The sequence below is a fragment of the Cavia porcellus genome, unplaced genomic scaffold, assembly GCF_034190915.1.
Source record: "Cavia porcellus strain 051 isolate PalLab524CR breed Dunkin Hartley unplaced genomic scaffold, mCavPor4.1 scaffold_23, whole genome shotgun sequence".
NCBI lineage: Eukaryota > Metazoa > Chordata > Mammalia > Rodentia > Caviidae > Cavia > Cavia porcellus.
The window spans coordinates 43390129-43415872 of NW_026947506.1; the positions used below are offsets into that span (position 1 = coordinate 43390129).

Genomic DNA, 25744 nt, shown 5'->3' on the forward strand with positions numbered 1-25744 from the left:
CATAATAGATAATGTAAAAACAAAATACAAGGTGATCAACAATGGTTACCATACTGTCTCTTGCTATTTTAAGAAGAATTGCCTATATCATCAGTTATAATAAAATTGAACAAAACAGTAAAGAATAAAACCAAAACATTGGAGACATTACAGGACTTTAAAATAAGATAATAGCCAACCAGAATGGGCGTCATAATGAATCTTATTGTCTTCACAGTTGTTGCCTATACTTTCAAACTTGGTACTATCAAGCAAAGCAAATAGGGGAAAATCAGTGAAAACAAGATGGTGAGGGCAATACAGGATTTCAAATCAAGTTAATAGGAAATCAAAGTAGGTTACTATAATGTATCCTGCTATTTTTTATTTATTTTTCCCTTAATTAAGAAGATAAAAATAAAAAAGTAAATAATTAAAAAAAAGGGAGATTGAGATAAAAGAGGGCATAACAACAGAACAGCGCAGGTCAAAACATAACCATTTAAGCACCACAAGATATCCTGACATAAAAATAGTTACCATAGTGTCTCTTTCCTTGAAAACTTTGAGTATAACTTTGTATACTACAGCACCAAACATGAAGGCACTATAAAACCATTCAAGAGAATGACATTATTACAGGGTATTTAGAACCAATTAGCAGAAAATGAACAATGGTTTCTGTATAATCTCCTTGTCTGTAAAAGTTTTTGCTTATATTATCATATATAATAAAATCCAATAAGATACAACCTTTTGAGACCGATTGAGACAGAAGAATACAAGTTTGATGGGACTTCAAAACAAGATGATACTAAATCAGCACTAGCTATTATGATGTCTTGTTTTCTCCAAAATAGCTGTTCCTACCATCCAATCTTCTCTGCCTCATTTCTGTTGAGCTCTTTTTCTGTTGTTTGTTGTCAGTTTGTCTTCTTCATTTCGCTTTATGCTTCATTCATTGTGGCCTCTCTGCCACTATTTCTGGAATCTTGGTATTTTCCTTTTTTAGAATATCCTGCAGTATTCTCTGTAGAGTTAAATTGGTGTTTGAAAATTCCCCTGGTTCCTCTTTATCCTGGAAGCACCTTGTTTTTCCATCAATTTCTAGGGACAGTTGTACAGGATATATCAATCTTGGCTGGAGGTTATTATCTTTCAAAGCTTGAATTATTTCCCCCCACGCTCTTCATGTTTTGATGGTTTGTGCCGAGAAGTCTGCTGTAATTCTGATGGGTGTTTCCTTGTAAGTGATCTGTTTCTTGTCTCTAACAGCTTTAAAATTCTGTTCTTATAATGGATTTTTGGAATTTTGAATATTATATCCCTGGGTGTAGTTTTGTTTGGGTTGTAGGTGGCTGGGGTCCTGTATGCTGCATACATCTGAGTATCTTTACCATTTGCTAAATTAGGGAAATTCTCCTGGATTATTTCTGTGAATAGCTTTTGTAGTCCATTTGTTTGTGTCCCTACTTCTTCTTTTATGTTCTTAATTCTTAAGTTATAGATCCTCTTATCATCTTCTAGCCTTTGTATTATTGCTGTTTGTTTTTTGTTATTTTTAAGAAGTTTTTCATTTCATGCTCCCACATTACAAATCTGCCCTCCAGTTCAGATAATCTATCCTTAGTTTCTTTCAAGCTGTTATGCCAGTTTTCAATAGAGTTTTTAGTTTCCTGGTAATCTCTTTGAACCTGCTTCACGTATTCTATGTTTTTTCTATTTTTTCCATCAAACAATTCTCCCCTTTTTTTCTGTTCTCCCATTCCTCCATCTGTTTTTTCTTGGGTGGTGGTTAGCATTTCTCTAACTATTCTACTTATATCTTGCTTTAGGTCATTAATAACTTCATTCCTGAACTCGTCTATGAGGCTCTGGAGATACTGCTTTATGTCTATTGGTGCCATGTCTGATATTGCATGTTTCTCAGGATTGGGGGCCAAGGACCCTTTCTCGTTGCTCCCTCTTCCCATATTTTTTGTTCCTTTTATACAAGTGTATATAGGAGGCCCAGTTTCTTTCTTTGTTGGTTACAGTTTGTTTGAATTGTGCCGGCTAGGTGTTCCCGCCCACTGCAGTGTACTAGGGAGACACAGACCTGGGCAGCCTCTGCTGGGCCCACCCCTCCAGGTCAACCTACCAAAGGCTTCACTGCTAGGGTACACCCCAAGTACTGGGACCTGGTTTGGGCTAGCTTAGTGGGTCTTAGTCATCGGTGTCACCCAAGCCAGGTACTCCCCACCAATCCCGCTTGAGAGGGGAATATGTGACTGAAGTCACTGCAGTGCTCTGTTCTGGCTAGTCTGCCCGGTCCCCACATGTCCTTTGCTGAAGCCTCCTACTCTATGGAAGGGTCCCCGATCCGCTCACTCACTGCAGGTCGATGCAGGGCTCCTGGCCAGTCCTGCTCTCAACTCCATTCACCGCTTCCCACTCTCAGAGCTTTCGCGCCTCTCTCCTTGCCCTGCTGATTGGGACGCAGCAGCAGCTGCAGGAAATTCAAATTGTGGCTTCCAGTGGCGCGGGCTCCTGCTTCCATGCTGAGACCTTATCTGTTCCTGTTATATCACTGGGATTGCGTTTCCAGTTGGTTTCTCTTAGTTTAGTTTGTTCCTGGGTCGGCAAATTATATCTCTCCTTGCTTAGGACTTCTTGCCTGGCACCATTCCTGGATTTTAAGTGCAGTTTCTCAGAGAGCCTCTGAAGCTGCTGCTATCTATCCGCCATGTTCTCCCGGAAGTCACACTGAATGATTTTTAAGTAGGAGCGTGACTTGATTAGAAATGTGGCACAGTATACTGTGCAGCAGTCCAGAGGTGGATTCGAGATTGACTGAGAAGGGGAGAGAAAGCATGACTGGAAAACCTCTATTAGAATTCAGGCTGCAGTGGTGTAAAAGAGGGAAGTAACAGTAAGGATGGAGAGATGGGAACAGGTGAAATTTGATGGAGAAAGATTCCAACGAGTAGATAGATGGTGTCATGGTTTACATCTGTGGCCCCCAGGCCTCATGAGTTTGCATTGTGCATTGTGATGTTTCATTGTCTATTGCTTGGGTTGATGGTGTCAACCCACCCATATGTGGGTGGAGCCAGGATGTGATGTAATGGCAGGAAGAAGGTGTGTCTTGCTTTTTGCTAGTTCCTGCTTGTTGTTTGTAGCCACCATGAACTGTGGCCCAGCCATGCCCGCCTGTCTTGGAGCCAACTGAGTGTGGACTGAAACCTCCAAAAACTGTAAGAAATAAACCTTTCCTTTCTCAACTTGGGCTTCAGGTATTTTGTCTCAGCAAGGAGTAAAAAGTAACTAAGACAGAATTTGGTACCAAGGAGTGGGGTCATTTCCTGTGACTATACCTGACCATGTTTTTCTTTTTCTTTTTTTCTTTTTCTTTTTTTTTACTGGTACCAGGGATCGAACTCACAACTGCCTGCTTGCAAGACAGGTGCTTATGCTGCTGAGCTAAATCCCCAGCCCTCCTGACCATGTTTTTCAAGAGGCTTTATAAATGGCTTGTGGGCAGAATTTGGAAAGGTTTGGACATGTTACTTGGAGGCATAGAGCTGGAGCAGCTTAAGCTGTTCTGTAGAGGAGATTCTAGTCAGTGCTCAGGAGACCAGAAGGCTGATAGAAAGCCTGATGGTAAAGACCAGGCTAGGGAGGTTTCTGCTGGGAAGAAGGACTGCATTGGTTGTTGGACTTCACATGATGTGTGTTATGGATTGGCAGAAAGTTTGTCTGCATTTGTTCCTGCCCAGAGACTTTGCCTGAGACTGAGACAAAGGGCAATGGACTGATTAATCTTGAAAAAGAAATTAAAAAGAAATCCAACATTGAGGCTGTGGCATGCCTATTGTTGCAGGCTTTTAGCCAGCTCTATGTTGCAAATCAAGAGCAAGGAGCCCAGCAGGATAATCTGCAATACTGTGAGTTTGACCAGAAGGAAAATTCCAGGAAGGCTGTGGATTGTAAAGACAGAGTTGAGATTTTGATTGCTGAGGGGAAACAGAGAGATAAGAAAGATCACCCCGGGGCATCCCAGGAAGCAGGTCTCCACCCTTTGCAGCCTCACTGCAAAGGTGAAAGAATTTGCTCAGAGGAGAAGGCTGCAGAGCACCATGCTCCAGAATGGCAACAGAGGCCACGTGAGGCTCCAGAATGGCAGCAACATAGAGAAGCTTTTCCTCACAATCAAGTAAACAGAGCTCTGAGGTCCAGGCAACTGACCCCTACAGCCAAGAGCGAGAAAAGCCTGGCTACCATTCCAGCTAGCAACAAACCTTGGTGGCATCCACAAGGTGCTGATTTTAGGTGCAAGGAAAATGCACAAATTCTGAGGGTAAGATGGCTTCCATCCCGATTGCAAAGGGCCTGGCAGGCCAAGCAGTATGCCCCGAGATGGCAATTTGTGAAGAAGTAAAGGTGAAGCCAAAGGTGCAGTGGAGACCCCAGAAGTTTGGAAAAGCCAGGAATGTGGATGATCCAAGGGAAGCTGCAAAAAATGAGCAGAGAAGATTTAATAGAAAAGCTGTGGGAGTTGAAATCGCCAGAAGTGTCGTGGGGGAGGTGGAATCACCCAAGCCTTTTGGAGCTTGCAACCAGTTTGCTTCAGATGCTGAGCATGGATGCTGGATGTTAGGCTTGCTTTGTTTCCAATGCTTTCTATTCCACTGTTTGTAACTTTTTGAATGGTAATGTTTATTTTGTGCCTTTGCATTTCAGAAATGTTAACCTTGTTTCATTTGTACAGGGGGTTACAGTTAAGAGTTTACCATAGATCTTGGAGGAGACTTGGGACTTGGACTATTCAGCAATGCTGAAACTGTTAGGGCTTTGGCAACTCGTGGAGGTGGACTAAATGTCTTTTGTATAAAGGATGTGCATGAGTCCTGGGGACCAGGGGTGGAATGTCATGGTTTATGTCTGTGGCCCTTAGGCCTCATGAGTTTGCATTGTGCATTTGTGATGGTTCATTGTTTAGTGCTTGGGTTGATGGTGTCAGGGCTCCACCCACATATGGGTGGAGCCAGGATGTGATGTAATGGCAGGAAGAAGGTGTGTCTTGCTTTTTGCTAGTTCCTGCTTGTTGTTTGTAGCCACCATGAACTGTGGCCCAGCCATGCCCGCCTGTCTTGGAGCCAACTGAGTGTGGACTGAAACCTCCAAAAACTGTAAGAAATAAACCTTTCCTTTCTCAACTTGGGCTTCAGGTATTTTGTCTCAGCAAGGAGTAAAAAGTAACTAAGACAGATGTAAGGTAGAAATGGAAGGAAGAGGAAGGAGAAAAGATGTTATCCAGGAATGAAGACTGTAGCCTTGGAAACCATCTTTGTAAAAATCATAGGTAAAACTTGAAGATTGAGTAAGGTTAACAAAGGATACAAATGTTGAGAAATAAAGGCCATAAAGTAAATGTACTTTGGGAAAACAAACTTTCAGAGATGAAAGGAAGGGAAAAATTTAATGTATAATATGTGAGTGTTTAGAAAAATTGAACTAGAAGAGTTTGTATGACAGAAGATTGGAGAACATATAAGAATCTGATCAAATACTGAAAGAAGGGGCTGGGGATTTAGCTCAGTGGCATAAGTGCCTATCTGGCAAGTGTGAGGTCAAGTTCAGTCACCAGCACCAAAAAAACCCCAAAAAGCAAAAAACAAAAAACTGAAGGAAGATTGAAAACCTTAAAAACTTGAGGAAGGCCATTAATTTTGATAACATAATGTTGGTCATTTAAAATAGTTATAGAACTTTGTAAAAAAGAAGTAGACCAAGAATTTTGTCACAGAAAGGGAGAGACACATAAGAGTTGTTACCTCCCAGGAAGAGCTTTAGGTTCTAGGAAAGGAGAGATTAAAGAGGGGGAAGGGTTCAGGGAAGGAAGTAATAGTGAGCTGGAGGATCCAAGAAAGGGAAGATTGGAACGAGCAAAATCACCGAGTATTTGGAATGGAGTAATGAAGGCATAAATTTGTGACAACAAAAGCAAGGATTACTATATAAAGAAATAATTGGAGAAGTGTAAAATTGTATCTAACAGAAGTTGAGAGCTTGTTTTTACTTTATTTCAGTAAAGTAAGGAATTGATTACCTTATGAGGTGAATGAAGTGCAGGAGCTGGGAGCAGGGGTACAGGGTGATTAGGTGGAAGCAGGAGTTGAGGGTTTGGTGTCATAGATGAGAAAGAGGGGTCGAGAGCACAAACAATCTTGTGATAAATACTTCATGCATTTGGAATAGTGACATCATCTGCCTCCCCCATCCCCACCTTGAGTTTGGAATGTGTTGATGCGATGGAATGTGAGAATCAAAAAATTTTAGAGAATCATTAAGAAGATAAATAAATCTGGTAGCCTGTTGATCTTTTCTATTTAAGTAACATAGAATTTTGCCTGTATATGTAATTTTCAGAAAGAAATACCATGTGCTAGCATAGTTGACTGAGACATTTCCTGGTATTGTATTTCTCATAATTAATGAGGTCTTAGCAGAGACATATCTGTTTGGAGTTTGGAGAGGTTTTAACTTTAATTTCAGAGTATTAGGCAGGAAGTATCAGTCTAGGGCTGAGAGCACTTGCCTGGTATGCATGAGGCCCTGAGGTCCCAACATTACCAAAAAATTTTTTTTCTCTGAATACCCAGTGAGCAAGCCACTTATATTTGTAGGCCACATACTGGTTCTTCATATTTTTTCTTTGTTTATTGTCACAACCTTTTTAAGAACATTAAAGACCCATTTTTGCTGAGAGGCAGAGGCGTAAGAGATCATGGCCTATAGTTTGCTTATCCTGATATAAAAAAGTGAAACTGAGAAGTGTATGAAATGAGCCCCTGGTCAGAAGTCATATGGGGAAAGAACTAGAGATGTATGCCTGGGAATTTCAGTATTGCAATTTTCAATTGAATTTGGATTTATTTTGTTAGCCAAACTGAGTAATTTTTAATTTTTTAAATTAAAGTTGGTGGTTTGTAAAACGACTTGGGACTACCATAAGAAATACAATTACAAAATCTTGGAGAAAAGTAGGACTTCTTAAATAGTGAAATAAACTCATTTCACCATGACAGTGAGGAGAGGATACTTGGAAAGCCACCAGAGTCAGTGTTCTCAAGACTCTGGAAGTTAACTCAAAGCTTACGTCAATCTAAGGAACATAAGTTCAAAAAAGATGCAGAACTCTCCTAAGAACCGTGGGGTTCGTGATGTTTTATCTTTTTCTATCTCCATTTTCACTTCCTAGCCTGTGCTGTCTTTGGAAACAAGCAGCTTTCCAGTGATGGATTGAGCTTGGAACTCTTCAGAAGGCCCTACACCAAGGTCAGTGTCCCAGGTATCTGTCTCATGGTTCTCTATAGCCTCACTCTCTATAGCCTGAAGTGTATGCTGGGCCATCTCTCGTGCCTGGATCTGGGAGCTCAGGAGAGCTGACAGTTCTTCAGGGAGGTGTAGGTGGGGATTTCAGGTGTGCTGCTGAGGAAGAGCTTTGCTACCTTTAACCATCTTCTTTTTTAGTTAGAGAAAAAAAGAAAAACAGAAGAACAGTAGAAATAATATAGAATTTCAATAAAAATGTAAGAAATCACTAGTTGATGTTATATATTGTCATCTTAGAAGTACTTGCTCAAGTCACAAAATCAAAGTATGAAAAGTGGACAGTCAATCACAGTATAAAACATTCTGTTTGATAAACTAACAAAAACTTAGTACTGTGGTTATCTATCTTACATACTTAAACATACATATAGTTATATCCTTTAGAGCACTTTCCCTTTCATTATCACAAAATCTGTTGTACATTTTGGATCTTACTACTCTTTCAGGTTATTATTTTTTTATACTAGGGAGATAATACAATATAAATATAAGTCTGATTTATTTTACTTATGAGGATAGTCTCAAGTTGCCTCCATTTACCTATAAAAGCCTCAAGATTATCCTTCTATATAGCTGAATAATATTTCATTGTATAAAAATACCACATCTTTTTCATCCATTCTGTGGTTGATGGACATTTTGGTTGTTTCCAAGATTTAGCTATTACGAATTGCACTGCTATAAGCATGGGGGCCTATATATTGCTGAGACACGACCTTTTCAATTTTTCTGGGAAAATACCCAGGAGTGGAGTAGCTGGATTGAAAGGAACTTCCAATCCTAGTCTTTTGAGGAATCTCCATACTATTTCATTGGTGGCTGCACCAGGCCACACTCCCACCAACAGTGTAGGAATGTTTCTTTTTCTCCACAACCTCACCAACATTTGTTATCAATTGATTTCTTGATGGCAGCCATTCTTTCTGAAGTGAGATGAAATCTCAATGCTGTTTTAATTTGCATTTCTCAAATGACCGTGATGGTGAACATTTCTTCATGTATTTATTTGCCCCTTATATATCTTCATCTCAGAAATGTGTGTTCATCTCTGATGCCCATTTGGAGAAGGTCTTTGAATTTGGGGGGTTTGATGTTTTTCAATTCTTTATATATTCTGGATACAAGTCCTTTGTCTGAGTGGCTGCTGCCTAAAATTCTTTCCCATTCTGTGGGTTTTCGTTTCACTTTGTTGGTGACTTCTTTTAAAGTACAAAACCTTTTGAATAGCGTGAGATCCCAGTTGTTGATTCTTTGAAGTACTTCCTGTGTGGTTTGTGTTTTGTTCATGAATTTTTTGTCTACCCCTATGTCTCCAAGATTTCTACCTACCTTGTCTTCAAGTAGATTTAGTGCTTCTATTTTAATGTTTATTTTGATCCATTTTGACTTTAGTTTTGTGCATGGTAATAGGCGTGGGTCTAGTTTTCATCTTTGGCATGTGGAAAGCCAATTTCCAACACCATTTATTAAAGAGGCTATCCTTCTTCCAGTGAACATGTTTAGCCACTTTATCAAGTATAAGGTAGCTGAGTCTTTGGAGTTGTGTTTGCATATTCTAATCTATTCCATTGATTCTCAGGTCTTATTTCTTTGCCAGTATCATGCTGATTTTATCACTGCAGCTTTGTAGTATAATTTTAAGTCAGGGATAGGTATGATTCCTGCCTTTCTTTCATGCTCAGGATTGCCTTTGCTATTCAAGGGCTCTTCTGTTTCCAAATGAACTTTAGAAATGTTTTCTATAGCTCTGTGTGGTATGTTAATGGTACTTTGATTGGTATTGTATTAAATGTGTATAACAGTTTTGGAATTATGGCCATTTTCACAGTGTTGATTCTTCTCAACTAAGAGTAAAAAATATCTTTCCATTTTCTGACATCCTTTTCAATCTCCTTTTTTAGAGTACTATAGTTTTTAATGTATAGGTCTTTTACAGCCTTTGTTAGGTTGATTCCTACGTGTTTCATTTTTTAGATGCTATTGTGAAATTATTTCCATAATTTCTCTCTCAGTGAATTTTCCGTTTGTGTACAGGAATGCTATTGAGTTTTGAGTGTTGACTTTATATCCAGCTACACTGCTGAATTTGCTTATTAACTCTAATAGTCTTTTGGTGGAGTTTTTGGGGTATTCTATGTAGAGCATCATGTCACCTGTAAACAGTGATAATTTAACCTCTTCCTTTTCTATTCTTACCCCTTTTTTTCCTCTTTCCTGTCTAATTTCTCTGGCGAATGTTTCCAGAACTATATTACATAAGAGTGGTGATAGTGGACATCCTTGTCTAGTTCCTGATTGTAGAGTGAAAGATTTCAGTTTTTGTACATTTATTATGATGTTGGCTGTTGGCTTTTCATAGATGGCTTTTATCAGATTGACCTAGAGACCATCTATTTTGATCTTGCTAAGGTTTTATCATGAAAATGTGTTGGACTGTATCAAAAGTTTTTTCTTCATCTATTAAGATGATCATGTGTTTTTTGTTTTGGGCTCTGTTTATCTGGTGTATTACATTTATTGATTTGCATATGTTAAACCATCCTTGCATTCCTAGGAAAAATTCCACTAGTCATGGTCTATAATTTTCTTAATGATTTTGCTGCATTCTATTTGCTCATATTTTGTTGAGAATTTTTTGCATTGATGTTCTTTAGGGAAATTGGCCTATAATACTCCTTTTTGGTTTGGTCTTTCTCTGATTTTGGTATCAGAGTAATACTTGCCTCCATGAGTCAGTTAGGGAGAATTGCTTCCTTTTCAATTTCATTAAAGACTTCAAGGAGTTTTGAAATAAAATATTCTCTAAATTTCTTCCAGAATTTAGCTCTGAATCCAATAGGACCTGAGCTTTTCTTTGTTAGTAAGTTTTTAATTATGTTTTCAATTTTAGTAACTGATATTGGATTATTCAAAATTTTTATATCTTCTTGATTCAGCTTTGGTAATTTACATGTTTCTAGGAATCTGTCCATTTCCTCTGAGCTTTCCACCTTATGTAAGTAAAGATTTTCAAAATAGGGGCAGGAATTTTTCTCAGTGGTATAAGTGCCTGCCTGGCAAGCGTGAGGTGGTGAGTTCCCTGGTACAAAAAATTTCAAAATAGGTATTCATGATCTTCTGAATAGCCACAAGATCTATAGTAATTTCATCCTTTTCATTCCTTATTGCACAAGTCTGGGTTTTTTCTTTCTTTTCCTTGATAAGGTTGACTAGGTGTTTATCAATTTAGCTTGCTCTTTCAAAGAACCTACTTTTCATTAATTCTTTGTATTGTTTTCTTAGTTTCAATCGTATTAATTTCTGCTCTAATCTTCATAATTTCCTCCCTTCTGTGAGCTTTGGGCTTGCCTTGCTCTTCTTGATCATGTTTTTTTTGTTTTTGGCTATGTTGATGTGGTGTATTACATTTATTGATTTGCGTATGTTAAGCCATTCCTGGAATAAATCCCACTTGGTTGTGATGTATAATCTTCTCAATGATTTGCTGTATTCTATTTGCCAGTATTTTATTGAGATTTTTTGCATCGATGTTCATTAGGGAAATCGGCCTATAGTTCTCCTTTTTGGTAGGGTCTGTCTCTGCTTTTGGTATCAGAGTAATACTTGCTTCTAGGAATGAGTTAGGGAAGATTGCTTCCCTTTTAATTTCATTGAAGAGCTTAAGCAGTATTGGCATCAAACCTTCTCTAAATTTCTTGTAGAATTCAGTCATGCATCCATCAGGGCCTGGGCTTTTCTTTGTTGGTAAGTTTTTAATCATGTGTCCAATTTCGATAGCTGTTATTGGGTTATTCAAAATTGTTATATCTTTTTGATTGAGCTTTGGTAGTTCATATGTTTCTAGAAATCTGTCCATTTCCCCTGTGTTTTCCACCCTATGGGACTAGATTTTCAAAATAGGTATTCACGATCTTTTGAATTTGCATGGGATCTATACTGATTTCTCTATTTTAAGTCTTTTTTTTGGCGTGGATTTGAGTTTTATTTTTTTTCTTAATAAGGTTGGATAGAGGTTTATCAATTCTGTTTATTCTCTCAAAAAGCCAGCTCTTTGATTCATTAATTCTTTGTATTTCTTTAGTTTTAATTGCATTAATTTCTATTCTGATATTTACAATATCCTTTCTTCTATGAGCTTTGGGTTTGACTTGCTCTTTTCTGGCAGCTTGAGATGTAGCATCAGGTTGTTTATTTGTGCTTGTTCCATTTTCTTGATATGACAGTTTATTGCTATGTATTTTCCTCTTACAACTACTTTAATTGTGTCCCACAGGTTGCAGTATGTTGTATCTGCATTTTCATTGAATTGTAGGTATTGCTTTATTTCTTTTTAAATTTAACCTGTAATCCAATGATTTTTCAGGAAGTTATTTAATTTCTATGTATTTATGCAGGTTTTGTAATTTATTTTGTCATTAATTTCCAATTTCAGTGTGCTATAGTCAGATAATATGTATGAGATAATTTAAATCCCTTTGCATTTACTTAAGAATATTTTATGGGTTAATATTTGGTCTATTTTGAAGAATGTCCCATGCACAGCTGAGAAGAATGTATTTTCTGATGTAGTTGGGTGGGACACTCTATAAATATCTTCTAAGTCCATTTGCTCACTGTTAGGTCTGAGAAGGGTAGAAGAAGAGGGGAAGGAAGGAGTGGAGTGGAGTGGACAACCATGAAAGGAGTGGGTGGCGGTGGCTGCAAAGATAAGAAGTATAAAATATAAGTAACCTTTATTTCGGGAATGCGGGGAGAGACCCCCCAGCCCCTGGGGCGCAGCATCTCCCCCCGGGGCCGGCGAACTCTCTCTGGAACACTCACTCTAACACGTGGAGTGAGGCCCATAAGTAGCCTCTGTCTGGGGTGGACCCCAAGGGGCATTAGGGATGCACAGGTAGCCCATTGGCACACGTTTGGCACCAGAGGCAGGTTCTTAGGGATGGGGGTATAGGGTTATAGGTAAATCTCTAAGGGGCGGGGGAGGCAGGAGCTCCCTAATTTGGCTGAGGCTTCTTCTGGTTAAAGTGTCCGGTCTGGGCCAGCCAGCAACTCTTTCACTCACAGGTATGATTCAGTTCTATTATTTCTTTGGTGACTTTTTTCCTATTTGATTTATCTCTTTGTGACAGTGGGATATTAAGGTCTCCTATTACAATTATGTTCTTGTGTATTTGGATTTTCATGTCCATTAGTATTTGTCTTATATAGTTGGGTGCTCCTTTATTTGGTGCATATATATTTATAATTGTTAGTTCTTTCTCTTGAATTTTTTCACTAACAAGTATATAGTGACCTTCTTTATCTCTTTTAATCATTTTAGGTTTGAAGTTCACATTGTCTGCAAAAAGAATAGCCACCCCTGCTTTTTCCTGTGTTCCTGTTGCATGGAATACTGTTTTTCATCTTTTGACTTTTAATCTATTGAGTTTCTTTTTGAGTCAGATGTATGTTTTGTATACATCATATTATGGGATCCTGTTTCTTGATCCACTCTGTCAACCTTTTTCTTTTGATAGGTGAATTGAGGCCATTTACACTGATGGATATAACATATGTAGTGGCTCAACTTTGTCATGTTATGTTCCTGTTGTTGGTTTTCTGCTTTCTGTCTTGTTTAATTGCTTGTCCTGCCTGGTGATTTCTTTCTGTTGTTGTTTTGGAGATTGTGGTCATTTTTATCTCTATCTAGTATGTCTTTTAGTACTCTTTCTAGGGTTGGTTTTTGGACATGAATTTTGTCTGTTGTTCTTTGTCATGGAAGTATCTTGTTTCTCCATTAAATTTGAAAGAAAGTTTCCCTAAGTACATCAATCTGGGTTAAAAATTGTTTTGTTTTCAGGGCTTGAAACACCTCCCTCTCAGTTAGTCTTGACTTGAACGTTTGTGCTAAAAAGCCTGCCATGTTTCTAATAGGCTTTCCTTAATAGGTGAGTTGTGTCTTTTCTCTAACAGCTTTTAGTATTCTGTTTTTATGCTGTGTATCTTGGATCTTAATTATTGCACGTTGGGTGTAGATTTATGTTGGTTGTGACTGTTTGGCATTCTGTATGCCTCGTGTATCTGCATATCACATTTTTTCCCCATATTTGGGAAATTTTCTGATATTCTGTGATTATTTTACCGATGTTATTTGTGTTGACTTCTGCATCTTCATTGATGCCTGTTAGTCTTATATTGTTTCTCGTGGCATTGTCTTGAAGCTACTGGATTTTATTTTCATGCTGCATTTTAAAGTTGTATCCTTTTATGATTGCTAACTGCAATCCTGTCCTCAAGGTCTGAAAGTCTATCCTCAGCTTCATTTAAACAGTTTTTCCAGCTTTCAATAGATTTTGTGTTTCTTGGATATTTCTTTGAATTTGTTTCATGGATTCTGCTTGTTTTGTATATTGTTTTGTATGTTTCAATCAATTTCCCATGCTCCTGTACTTTTTTAATCTAGTTCTTCTGCAGCTATGCTGAGAAACTCCTTTATTATTTCTTTCTTTACATAAGAAGCTGTTTCTAATTTGATTTCCTCTATAGCCCTGTGGATTTATTTCTTTATTTCACTTGCTATGTTTTCAGAGATTTCTGGTGTATTACTTTTAAAGTCCTCTATTTCAGTGTCACTGTACTTGATCCTAATGGACTATATATTTGAGCTTGCACTTTGATATTTTGTTTTGTAACTTTCATCTTTTGGGCTAATAGTTGGTCTTTCAATACCAACAGTCTCAACTGTCGATAGTGTGAATTATAGGGTACTGCTGTGTGGTTTGTGTTTGTCCATTTGTTGGGTACCACAGTGAAGAAGAGAGCCAGTCATCTGAATTCCTCGTACAGGTTCTCTTGGGTGAGTCCTACATTCTTCTTCAGCTGACTAGCGTAGGAGTATTGATGTAAGTCAACCCTTACTTAGTTCCTGGGGTTACTGTGTGTTCAAGTTGTTCCAGGTCACCAGATCTCCCTGTCTATAGTTTATCTTGGCTGAGACCCTGCTGTGTTACTTGGTGTCTCATAATCCCTTTTAATTTTTTACAAGTTGGTAGAGGCCTTATTGGCACACTCCTCAACCTGTCCGATGTTCTCTGTGTGGAGGAAGGAATAACTTACACTCTAACCAAGTTCATCAAGGTCATACAGCTGGAGGGAGCTTCACTATGGCTCTTATTTGCCCACTGAAGACCTGTATTTTAGGGGCAATTTCACTGCACTGGTGGGAGCCTGCTGAGGTCTGATGAGAGGTTACTGAGTCTCTCATCAGCCCCACATGGTTAATCCACTGCAGTCCAAGGTTCTGGGAGGAGGAGTGGGAGCCAAAGGTCAACAGCAATACTAGGTCCAGGAGATAGGGTGGCTGGGCTGGTGGGGCACAGACTTTTTCTTTTTACTTATTCACCAATATTTATGTAGTAATTAAGAAGCATTTTTAGTTTCTTCTTTGATGTTATAAAATAATAATTATACTACAATTGTTTCTAAACTTCATAGCATTATAAAGGACAGGCAAAATGGAGTTGTTCTGAGTGTTATATTCATGTTCGTTAAACACAGTGTTGAGAAGATGTAGATTTACTGCCAACTCTTAGGTAGTAAAACAATGTTGAGTTGTATATTTGTAACTTTTGTGCTCATGAGGTTAACTTCCAAGATAAAGTTAAAAACCAAAATATAGAACAAAGTTTTGAAAATGTCAAAATATTTTACTGCTTGCCATGTGCTAGCACTTGGTAGAGGTGAAACTGAAAACAGGTGAAGTTTCACAATAGTTGAGAATAAACACAACACTGGTACCACATGGACTATTTGAGTTTGGGTATTGCCAATTAATAACTACCTCCAGAGCAATCCATAACAATCAAGGCTATGCTTCTGATCATCACGACTATGCCATTTAACAGGAAAAACAGAGCCCCAGTCTTCTGCTCAGATGTTATAGGTCCTTCACCAACTTGATACAGAAGGATGATGGAAGAGTAAAAGTCTATACAGCCACAGACACACAGATTAACCAAAGATATCTTTAATAGTTGGGACGCTGATCGTAAGCAAGTTGGGAAATGCCAAGATAGCCACTGTAAAGAATCTACTGTTACTGACTGAAGTATTTTGCTGCACATAACAAGTGCATTACAGAACTTGGGATTGAGAAAATAATTGATAATACTTTCAGGGTGATGGCCACTAACACAACCAAATGAATACTTGGAAAAATAATATAATTTCCTATGAGAAGAGTTGTGTGTGAAGCAGTTCTGACTCAGCATGTTCATAAAGAGTCAAGCATTCAAAGAGGGCAGCAAGTAGATACATAAGAAACATAAAAAAAGAATGTTGGACACAGTCGTCATTCCCCTACAGCTGGAGCCTTTCAGCTTTTCATAGATGGGCGAATGGCTGATGAGAAACACATGAAAACTTCATAACTGGTACAGTGGTTTGTGGGTTGAAGATAAAATAGCATGGTCTTATGGTTTGTGTTTAGATGTTCATCCAACAGTTGTTGCAGTTATGGTGGGGCAGGCTTTTCAGAGGTGGCTGAGTCCAGAGTTTATTAATTCATGTTCCAAAGCTGGGGTTAAGGGTATGAGTGCTACACCTACCCTAGAGTGCTACCTGCACACATTGTAAGGCACAGAAAGAATTTTGTCCTGTCTCTCTCTCTCTGTCTCTCTCTCTCTGTCTCTCTCTCTCTTTCTCTCTCTGTCTCTCTCTCTGTGTCTCTGTGTCCCTGTGTCTGTCTGTCTGTCTCTCATTTGTTGTCTTCTACACATGAACAGTTGTCCCTGTGTCATGTGCCATCCTTCTGTGGAGCCAGAAAATTACTGATTAAAACCTCTGCAAACTGAACTAAATAAGCCTTTCCCCCTTTAACTTGGGGTGTTGGTTATTTTGTGTCAGCAACAAGAAAAGTAACTAAGACATATTGTGATAGAATCAACTGTGATTGCTTTGATACAGTTGTAAGATATGAAAGCTGTTTGTGTGGAGGAGCCATTCATTGTTTCATTTAATATCAAAGCAATTTTCATGGTATAAGGAATCTGAAATTTTTTTGCAAATCATCAGAACATACTCAACAAGGAAAGGCCACTAGTATATCCCAAGTTTGCTAAAATTTCCAGCAGTGACAAAGGAAGAGTGAATGGCAGTGGCACTAGCAGAACCAAATATAGTCTGTTCAGATACTACAAACCAGTTGTGTCTTCAGTGTTTATGAATGTGTGGATCATCAAGGATAACTCATATTACACTATGAAGAGAAGGCTTGACATAGCTCCAATGTTTTGCATGGTAATTGATCCAGAGGCTGTTTTCGATTTAGATGAAGTGTCTTTTTAAAAAATTTTATTTAAAGAAACGAGGAAATTTAAAAAAACAAAATAGAAAAAAAAGAGAAAAAGTAGAATACAGAATTAAAAAAATTAACATCATAAAATCAGTAGTTGATACATTACATATTGTCATCTTAACAATAGTTGTTAAAGTTATAAAATCAAAGCATAAAAAGTGGCTAGGCACTCAAACAGTGATAGTGCAGTTTCTTCTGTTCAATGATCTAATAGATATTTATCTAATAGATATTTAGTAATATGTTCATCTATCTTACACACTATACATGCCATTATATCCTTTAGAGCACTTTCCTTCCCTTTCACTTTTACAGTATTTATTATACGTGTTGGATCCTATTATTCTGTCAGTTCTTACTTTTTATACTAGAGAGGCAATGTGGTATTTACTAGTGTGAGTCATGTTTATTTCACTAATGAGTGTAGCCTCAAGTTGCCTCCATTTACCTATAAACGCCTCAAGATAATCCCTTTTAATAGCTGAATAATATTCCATTGTATGAAAATACCACAACTTTTTCATGCAATCTGTGGTTGATGGGCATTTTGTTTGTTCCCAAGATTTAGCTATCACAGATTGTGCTGCTGTCAGCATGGGTGCACATATATCACTGTGACATGACCTTTTCAATTTTTCTGGGAAAAATCCCAGCAGGGGAATAGCTGGATTGAATGGAACTTCCAATCCTAGTTTTTTGAGGAACCTCCATACTGATTTCCACAGTGGTTGCACCAGACTTCACCCCCATCAATAGTGGAGAAGTGTCCCTTTTTTCCCACATCCTCACCAACATTTGTTATCAGTTGTTTTCTTGATGGCAGCTATTCTTTCCAGGGTGAGATGAAATCCCAATGCTGTTTTAATTTGCATTTCTCAAATGACCAGTGATGGTGAACATTTCTTCATATATTTATTTGCCATTTGCATATCTTGTCCAGTCTGGTGGTTTCTTTCTGTTGTTGTTCTTGAGATTTTGGTCATTTTAATCTCTATCTAGTGTGTCTTTCAGTACTCTTTCTAGGGTTGGTTTTTACAAATAATACAGTATTTCTAGAAAAAAATATATACAGTATGAAATCACCAGTTAGTAGGTTACATATTATCTTTCCAGAAACAGTTGTCCATATCACTAAATTAAAGCATATAAAGTGAACATTCATACAGTGAAATTGGAGACAGTTCCGTTCAATGATTCAACAAAAGCTCAGTTATATGGTTTTTCATCCTACACATCGAACATACCTGCGGTTATATCCCTTAGTCCACTTTACTTTCTTCTCTTTTTTTTATAGTAACCATTAGACTTTTAGGGTTTTATTACTCTCATGGTTCTTATTACTTTTTTGAAGAGAATAAAACCAAATGTGACTAAGCAAAACAGAGTCAGAACAGAAGGGTGGGCATAGCATAGCACATGATTCAAAAATAGAATACCAGGTGATCAAAAATGGTTACCATTGTGCCTCTTGCTATTTTTAAATTGAGTTGTCTATATCATCAGGTATAATAGAATTGATCAAAACAGTATGGAACAAAAGCAATAAAATCTACACTGAGGACCTTATAGGACTTCAAAAAAAAGGATGATAGTCAATCCATATTGGGCATCATAGTATATCTTATTGCCTTCAAAGTGATTGCCTATACCCTCAAACTTGATACTATCAAATAATATAGAATATATAATAATAGAACAAGATGGGGAGAACAATACTGGGGTTCAAGTCAGGTTAATAGGAAAACAAAAATGTTACTATAATATGTACCATTATTTTTAAATTTAGTTTTCCCTTAATTAAAAAAATGAGGGAAGATAGATTAATTTAAAAATAGGGGAAGATTGAGATAAGAGAGGACATTGTAATAGAACAACGCAGGGCAGAACCGAGCAATTCAAGCATCATTGTGTTTCACCACCAGATAATCTAACATAATACTAGTCACCATAGTGCCTCTTTCCTTAAATTATTTGAGTGTAACTTCGCATGCTATAATATCAAGCGTATCTAGACAGTGTGAAGCCTTTCAAGAGAATGCATGAATTACAGGGTATTTAGAATCTGCTCATAGAAAAAAAAAACAATGGTTTCTATATTATTCCTTTGCCTATAAAGAATTTTGTTTATACTATAGCATATAGTGAAATATAGTAAGATACAACATGTTAAAACCATTGGAAACATGTACTACAGCTTGATGGGACCTTAAAACAAGACGATATTAAATCAGCCCTAGCTTTTATGTTGTGTTGCTTTCTTCAAAATAGCTATTCGTGCTATCATAGATACTAAAATCGAACAACCCAGGTTAAAACCATGGCGGTTAATGAGTGAAAACATTATATGGCTTCAAACCAATATGATTGGGAATCATGATTACCACATACTTCTATGTATTCTTATCATTTCTTACACTAGGGAAACTATTTGGTATTTATACATGTGAGTTTGATTTATTTCACTTATGAGTATGGTCTCAAGCTGCGTCCATTTATTTATAAATGTCTCAATGCGGTATAGCTGAGTAGTACTCCATTGTATAAAAATACCACAACTTTTTTTATCCATTCTTCAGTTGATGGACACTTAGGTTGTTTCCAAGATCTGGCTATTACAAATTGTGCTGCTATAAACATGGGTGCACATATATCACTGTGGTATGATGCTTTCAATTCTTCTGGGAACATGCCTAGTAGTGGTATAGCTGGGTCATATAGGGCTTCCAGTCCTAGTTTTCTGAGAAATCTCCAGACTGACCTCCACAATGGTTGCACTAGTCTACACTCCCACCAACAGTGCAGGAGAGTTTTTTTTTTTTCTCCACAGCCTCTCCAGCATTTGTTGTTGTTGGTTTTCTTGATCTTGGCCATTCTTTCAGGAGTGAGATGAAACCTCAGTGTGGTTTTGATTTGCATTTCTCTAATGACCAGTGATGATGAACCTTTTTGATATATTTATTTGCCATTTGTATTTCTTCATCTGAGAATTGTTTATTCATCTCAGATGCCCATTTTTGGATTGGGTATTTGAATTTTGGGGGTCTGATTTTTTAAAATTCTTTATATGTTTTAGACAGAAGTCCTTTGTCTGAGGGGCAGTTCACTAAGATATTTCCCAGTTTGTGGGTTTTCTTTTCACCACGCTGGAGACTTCTTTTACCGTGCAGAAACTTTTTAATAAGAGGTGATCCCAGTTATTGATTCTGGGAAGTATTTCCCATGTGGTTTGAGTCCTGTTCATGAATTCTCTACCTACTCCTATATCTTCAATGAATCCCACTTGGTCATGGTGTATGATCTTCTTGATGATTTGCTGCAACCTATTTGCCAATATTTAATTGAGGATTTTTGCATCTGTGTTCAATAGGGAGATTGGTCTGTAGTTCTCTTTTTTAGTTGGGTCTTTCTCAGGTTTTGGTTCCAGAGTAATATTTGCTACCAGGAATGACTTAGGAAGGATTGCTTTCCTTTCCATTTCATTAAAGAGTTTGAGGAGTGTTGGCATTAGGTCTTCTTTTGTATTTCTTGTAGAATTCTGCAGTGAATCCGTCTCCACCTTGGCACTTCTTTGTAGGTAAGGATTTAAATACATTTTCTATTTCATTAATAGAACTTGGGTTTTTCAGTAGTTTTACATCTTCATGGCCTAACTTTGGTACTTTGCATGCTTCTAGGAATCTGTCTATTTCTTCTGTGTTATTAAACCTTTGAGAGTAGAGGTTTTCAAAATAGGTATTGATGATTTTCTATATTTCTATAGGGTCTGCAGTGATTTCTCCTCTTTCATTCCTTATTGCACGAATTTGAGCTTTTTCTTCCCTTTTTAAAATAAGGTTGACTAGGGGCTTATCAATTTGATTTATTCTTTCAGAGAACCAACTCTTTGGTTCATTGATTTTTTTTTTTTTTACTGTCTGTTGCATTGATTTCTGCTTTGATTTTTATAATTTCTTCTCTTCTTTTGGCTTTGGGCTTGACTTGCTCTTCTTTTTCAAGATGTTTGAGGGATAATAGCAGGTTATTTATTTGTATTCATTCTGTTTTCCTGATATGTGAACTCAGAGCTATAAATTTTCCTCTGAGGACAGCTTTCATTGCATCCCACAGATTCCGGAAAGTTGTATTTGTGTTTTCATTTTCTTGTAGGTAGTGTTTAATTTCTTCTTTGACTCACTGATTACTCAAGAGTGTGTTATTCAGTTTCCATGTGTTTGTGGGAATTTTGTAGTATCTTTTATCATTAATTTCTAATTTCATAGCGCTATGGTCCGATAGCATGCAAGGGATGATTTCAACCCTTTTGCATTTATTTAGATATGTTTTGTGAATTAACATATGGTCTATTTTAGAAAATGACCCATGTACTGCTGAGAAGAATGTGTATTCTGTTGTTGTTGGGTGGAATACTCTGTATATGTCTATTAAGTCCATTTGTTCACAGGTGCGATTCAGTTCTTTTATTTCTTTGCTGATTTTCTGTCTGGTTGATCTGTCCATTGGTGTCAATGGTGTGTTAAGATCTCCTGTTAGAATTGTGTCACTGTTAACTTGGTTTTTCATTTCTCTTATTACTTGTTTTATAGAAATGGGTGCTCTGGAATTTTGGTGCATATATATTTAAGATAGTTATATCTTCCTCTTGGAGTTTTCCCCTAACCAGTATGTAGTGACCTTCTTTATCCCTTCTGATCATTATTGGCTGGAAGTTCACATTGTCTGCAAACAGAATAGCCACCAATGCTGTTTTTTGGGTTCCTGTTGCATGAAGTATAGTTTTCCATCCTTTGACTTTCAGTCTGTGGGTATCCTTTTGGGTTATATAGGTTTCTTGTAGACACCATATGGTTGGATTTTGTTTCTTGATCCATTCTTTCAGTCTGGTTCTTTTAATTGGTGCATTGAGACCATTTATATTAATGGTTATAACTGTTATATATTGGTTTATTGTTGACATGTTATCTTTCTGCTGTTGCATTTTTGTCTTTCTGTTCTGTTTAATTGTTTGTGTTTTTTTTCCTAGATGCATCTAGGCTGTCTTTCAGTATTCTTTGCAAGGTTGGCTTGGTGATCATGTAGTTTTTCAGCCGTTCTTTATCATGGAAGTATCTTATTTCTCTATACATTTTGAAGGACAGTTTTGCAGGATACATCAGCCTAGGTTGGAAATGATTTTCCTTTAGGATCTGAAATACTTCGCTCCATGCTCTTCTTGACTTTATTGTTTGTGCTGAGAAGTCTGCTGTGTTTCTGATAGGTTTTCCTTTATAGGTAATCTGTCTTTTCTCTCTGACAGCTTTTAATATTCTATTCTTTTGTTTGATTTCTGGAATGGCCATTACTATGTGTCTGGGTGTAGTTTTATTTTGGTTAGGGCTATTTGGAGTTCTATATGCTTCACTGATCTTGATATCGGTTTCCAGTCTCATGTTTGGGAAATTTTCATCTATTACTTCTCTAAATATTCTCTTGACATCCTTTATGTTGTTCCTTTCTTTTTCATTTATCCCTATTAACCTTATGTTGTTCCTTTATGCGTCATCTTGCAGGTGTTGAATTGTTATTTCCTGATTTCTTGTTATTTTTAAAAGATCTTTCCTCTCCAGTTCACTGGCTGCAAACTTGTCTTCAAGGTCTGAAATTCTATCTTCACATTCATTGAGGTGGTTTTTACAACTTTCGATTGAGTTTTTTATTTCCTGTATATCTCTTTGCATCTGCTTTATATATTCTGTTTGTTTCTTATGTTGTTCATCCAGGACTTCTTATTTTTTTGTTTATCCCCTCAAGTTTTTTTAACTGTGTCTTCTTTAGATATGTTCAGCATCTTCTTCATTTCTTTTATCATTTCTTCTTTTACCTGAGAGATTATTTCTCGTTTGATTTCCTTTAAGGCTTCCCAGATTTGCTCCTTTATTTCAGTTAGTATTATTTCAGGTATTTCAGGTATGTGGCATATATTTTCTTCTATGCACATGGCTCCTAGACTTTTTTGGGATGGGCTGAATGTTTGAGACTGCAATTTGGTCTTTCATTTTGTCATTTTCCTACATTTTTGCGCTTCAAGTTTTGTTCCAAGTGAGGTAGAGAGGTTAGCCAGGCTGGGAAAGAAGTCCCTGCTCCCTCCTTACTCATTGATTTTGACAGGCAGCCAAATCCTGGGCCCCAGGCAAAGAAAACAGTTTGCTGGCCTAGGGCATTGTTCCCTGCCTCTGCTGGTCTTACTGGACGACCAGGGATCCACAGCCTGGTCCCCAGGTGAAAAGGAGAGTCCCATACCTCCGCTAGATTTATGCAACCCACAGGCAGGCAGATCCTGGGCCCCAGGCAAAGAAAACAATTCTCTCTTGGACATCAGTTTCATCAGCTGTTCTTTGTCACGGAAATATCTTGTTTCTGCACAAGTTTGAAGGATAGTTTTTCTGGGTGCATCAGTCTGGGTTGAAAGTTGTTTTCTTTTAGTGCTTGAAATTACTTCACTGCAAGGATGTTCTTAAACTGGAGGTTTGTGCTGAAAAGTCTGCCGTGATTCTAATAGGTTTTCCGTGATAGGTGAGTTGTGTCTTTTCTCTAACAGCTTTTTGTATTCTGTTTTTATGCTGTGTGTCTTGGATCTTAATTATTGTGTGTCTGGATATAGATTTATGTTGGTTGTGACTGTTTGGCATTCTGTATCCCTCACTTATTTGGATATGAGATTTTTTCCCTTTGTGTGGGAAATTTCCTGTCATTACTTCTGTGAATGATTTAGTTATGTCATTTGCATTGACACTTGCATCTTCACTGATGCCTATTAGCTTCAGTAGGCCCTCAACTAAACAACATGTTTCTGTTGGCATCATGTTGAAGCTGCTGAATTGTCATCTCATGCTGCTTTTTGTTTTTATAAGTTCTAACCTTTCGTGATCACTATCTGGGATCCTGTCTTCAAGGTCTGAAATTATACCCTCATCTTCATTTAAACGGTTTTGTTAACTTTCAGTAGAATTTTTTGTAACTTGGATAACTCTTAGAATTTGTTTTATGGATTTTGCTTTTTGTATTGTTCATCCAAAGTTTCGATCAATTTCCCATGCTCCTGTATTTTTTAATCTATTTTTTCTTTAGCTATGGTGAGCAACTTATTTACCAAGGTTGTTATTTTTGTGTTTAGATAAGACATTATTTCTAATTTTATTTTTTCTATAGCCTCATGGATTCTTTTTTCTTTACTTCATTTGCTCTCTTTTCAGAGATTCCCGGTGTGTGAGTTTTAAAGTCCTGTATTTCATTGTCACTTGTACTTGCCCTGATGGACTAGATGTTTGAGATAGCATTTTTCCTCTTCATTTTGTCATTTTCACATTTTGGGTAAATATTTGGTCTTTGAATCCCAACAATCTGAAGTATAGGTAGTGGTAATTTGAGGGTCCTACTGTGTGGTTGATGTTTGACCAGTTTCTGGGTATCACGGTGAAGAGGAGAGCCAATCACCTGAATTCCTCCTACAGGGCCTGTTGGGTGAGTCCTATATTCTTTCTGGACTAACCAACCTAAAAGTGCAGATGTAGGTTAACTGTTAGTTTCTGCTGTTGCTATGTCTTCAGGTTGTTGCAGGTCACCAGCTCTCCTTGTCCATAGTGTTTGTGTCAGCTGAGGCCCTAATGTGTCAGCGGGGTCTCATGAGCTCTTTTAATTTTCTCTAAGATGGGGAGGCCTTAGTGGCACACTCCTCAACCTGTCTGATGTTCTCTGTGTGGAAGAGGGGATTACCCACTCTCTTGCCAGGTTCATCAAGGTCTTACCAATTGGAAGGAGTTTCACTTCTGCTCCTATTTACCCACGGCAGACCTGTGTTTTAGGGGCAAACTTACCACACTGACTAGAGCCTGCTGAGGTCTTCTGTTTGGGTGAGGGGTTCCCTAGGCTCCCATCCAGCCAGCACGGTAATTCACTGTAGTCCAAGTTCTAGAAGAAGGGGTTGAATCAAAAGACCATATGAAGTACTAGCTAGGTCCAGGTCGTGGGTGGATTCCCCAAAGAAGAGCCCACCATGGCTGTCCTATGTGATCAGTCATGCCACTGGTGTCCCAGGTGTTCTGTGGAGGAGTGGGCCCAGTAGCAGCAGTCCCAAGCAAGACAGGAGTGTTGGGGTGTCCCTGGTCTTCCTTGGTGGCAGTATGAGGTGGATTGTTTTCCAGGGTGTCCCAGCTGTTCCCAATGAGGGGTTGGCCCAATGGTGGCAGTGCTAGGAGGCCCAGGACTGCCTGGGCACCCCAGGCAGGTGTTCTTGTAGAAGGGTGGGCCCAGCAGGGGCCTAGGTCAACCTGGGGCTTCCCAGTTGTTCCTAGCATCCCAGATGTCCCTTGGGGAATGTTGGGTGTTAAGCATGGTGCAGAAGCTGTGCTCCATGGTGGTGTGGTGTGGTTCTCTGTCTTTGTGCTTTTAAAAACTGAATTGCAAACTGGGAAGAATTAATTAATTAAATCTTCTACTTGATCTTTTTTAGTGTGTGTGTTTTTGAGACAAGGTCTTGCTGTGTAGTTCAGGCTGGTCTTGAGTTCATTTTGTAGCCCAGGTGGTCTGAAACTTGCACCAATCCATCTAATTCAGCCTCCTGAGTTCTGGGATTACAGGAGTGCACCACCACTGCAGCATTTTTAAAATCTTTCTTTTCATAGACAAAACCTATTGTTCCATTTCATTCCAACTAATATACTTTGTGTTTTTTTTAAATTAAATTAAAAATTTTTTTGGTACCAAGGATCAAACTCAAGACTTTGCATTTGCGAAGCAAGCACTTACACTGCTGAGCTAAACACCCGGCCCTCAACTAATACATTTTAATCAGTAGTTCCTCAAGTATCTTCTTATGTGCTTTCATCTCTGAGATACACTGTCTATCTGCATTATGCAGGTGAATGAGTGAAATACATTAAGTATCCAGTGGCCTGGATCACCTCAGTTTTAAAGTTTCTTCGAGAATGCTTTCAAACCCAGTAAGAATGACACACAACCTTTAAATTCTGGAGAACTATACTGTTATGTGAACAGGGAAGTAACAACGAAATTAACAGC

General features: G+C 37.9%; 1 long non-coding RNA gene and 1 pseudogene across 1 annotated transcript in view; one reads left to right on the plus strand and one right to left on the minus strand.

The window, feature by feature from the left end:
* LOC134470333 (uncharacterized) overlaps positions 1–25744 on the plus strand; it is a 99724-nt gene that overhangs the window by 3784 nt on the left and 70196 nt on the right. The window contains exon 3 of the long non-coding RNA XR_010042395.1: positions 7223–7299. This is a non-coding gene — a long non-coding RNA (uncharacterized LOC134470333). The remainder of the gene's footprint in view (positions 1–7222; positions 7300–25744) is intronic.
* LOC100725030 (sodium-coupled neutral amino acid symporter 2-like) lies at positions 15165–25020 on the minus strand (annotated as a pseudogene).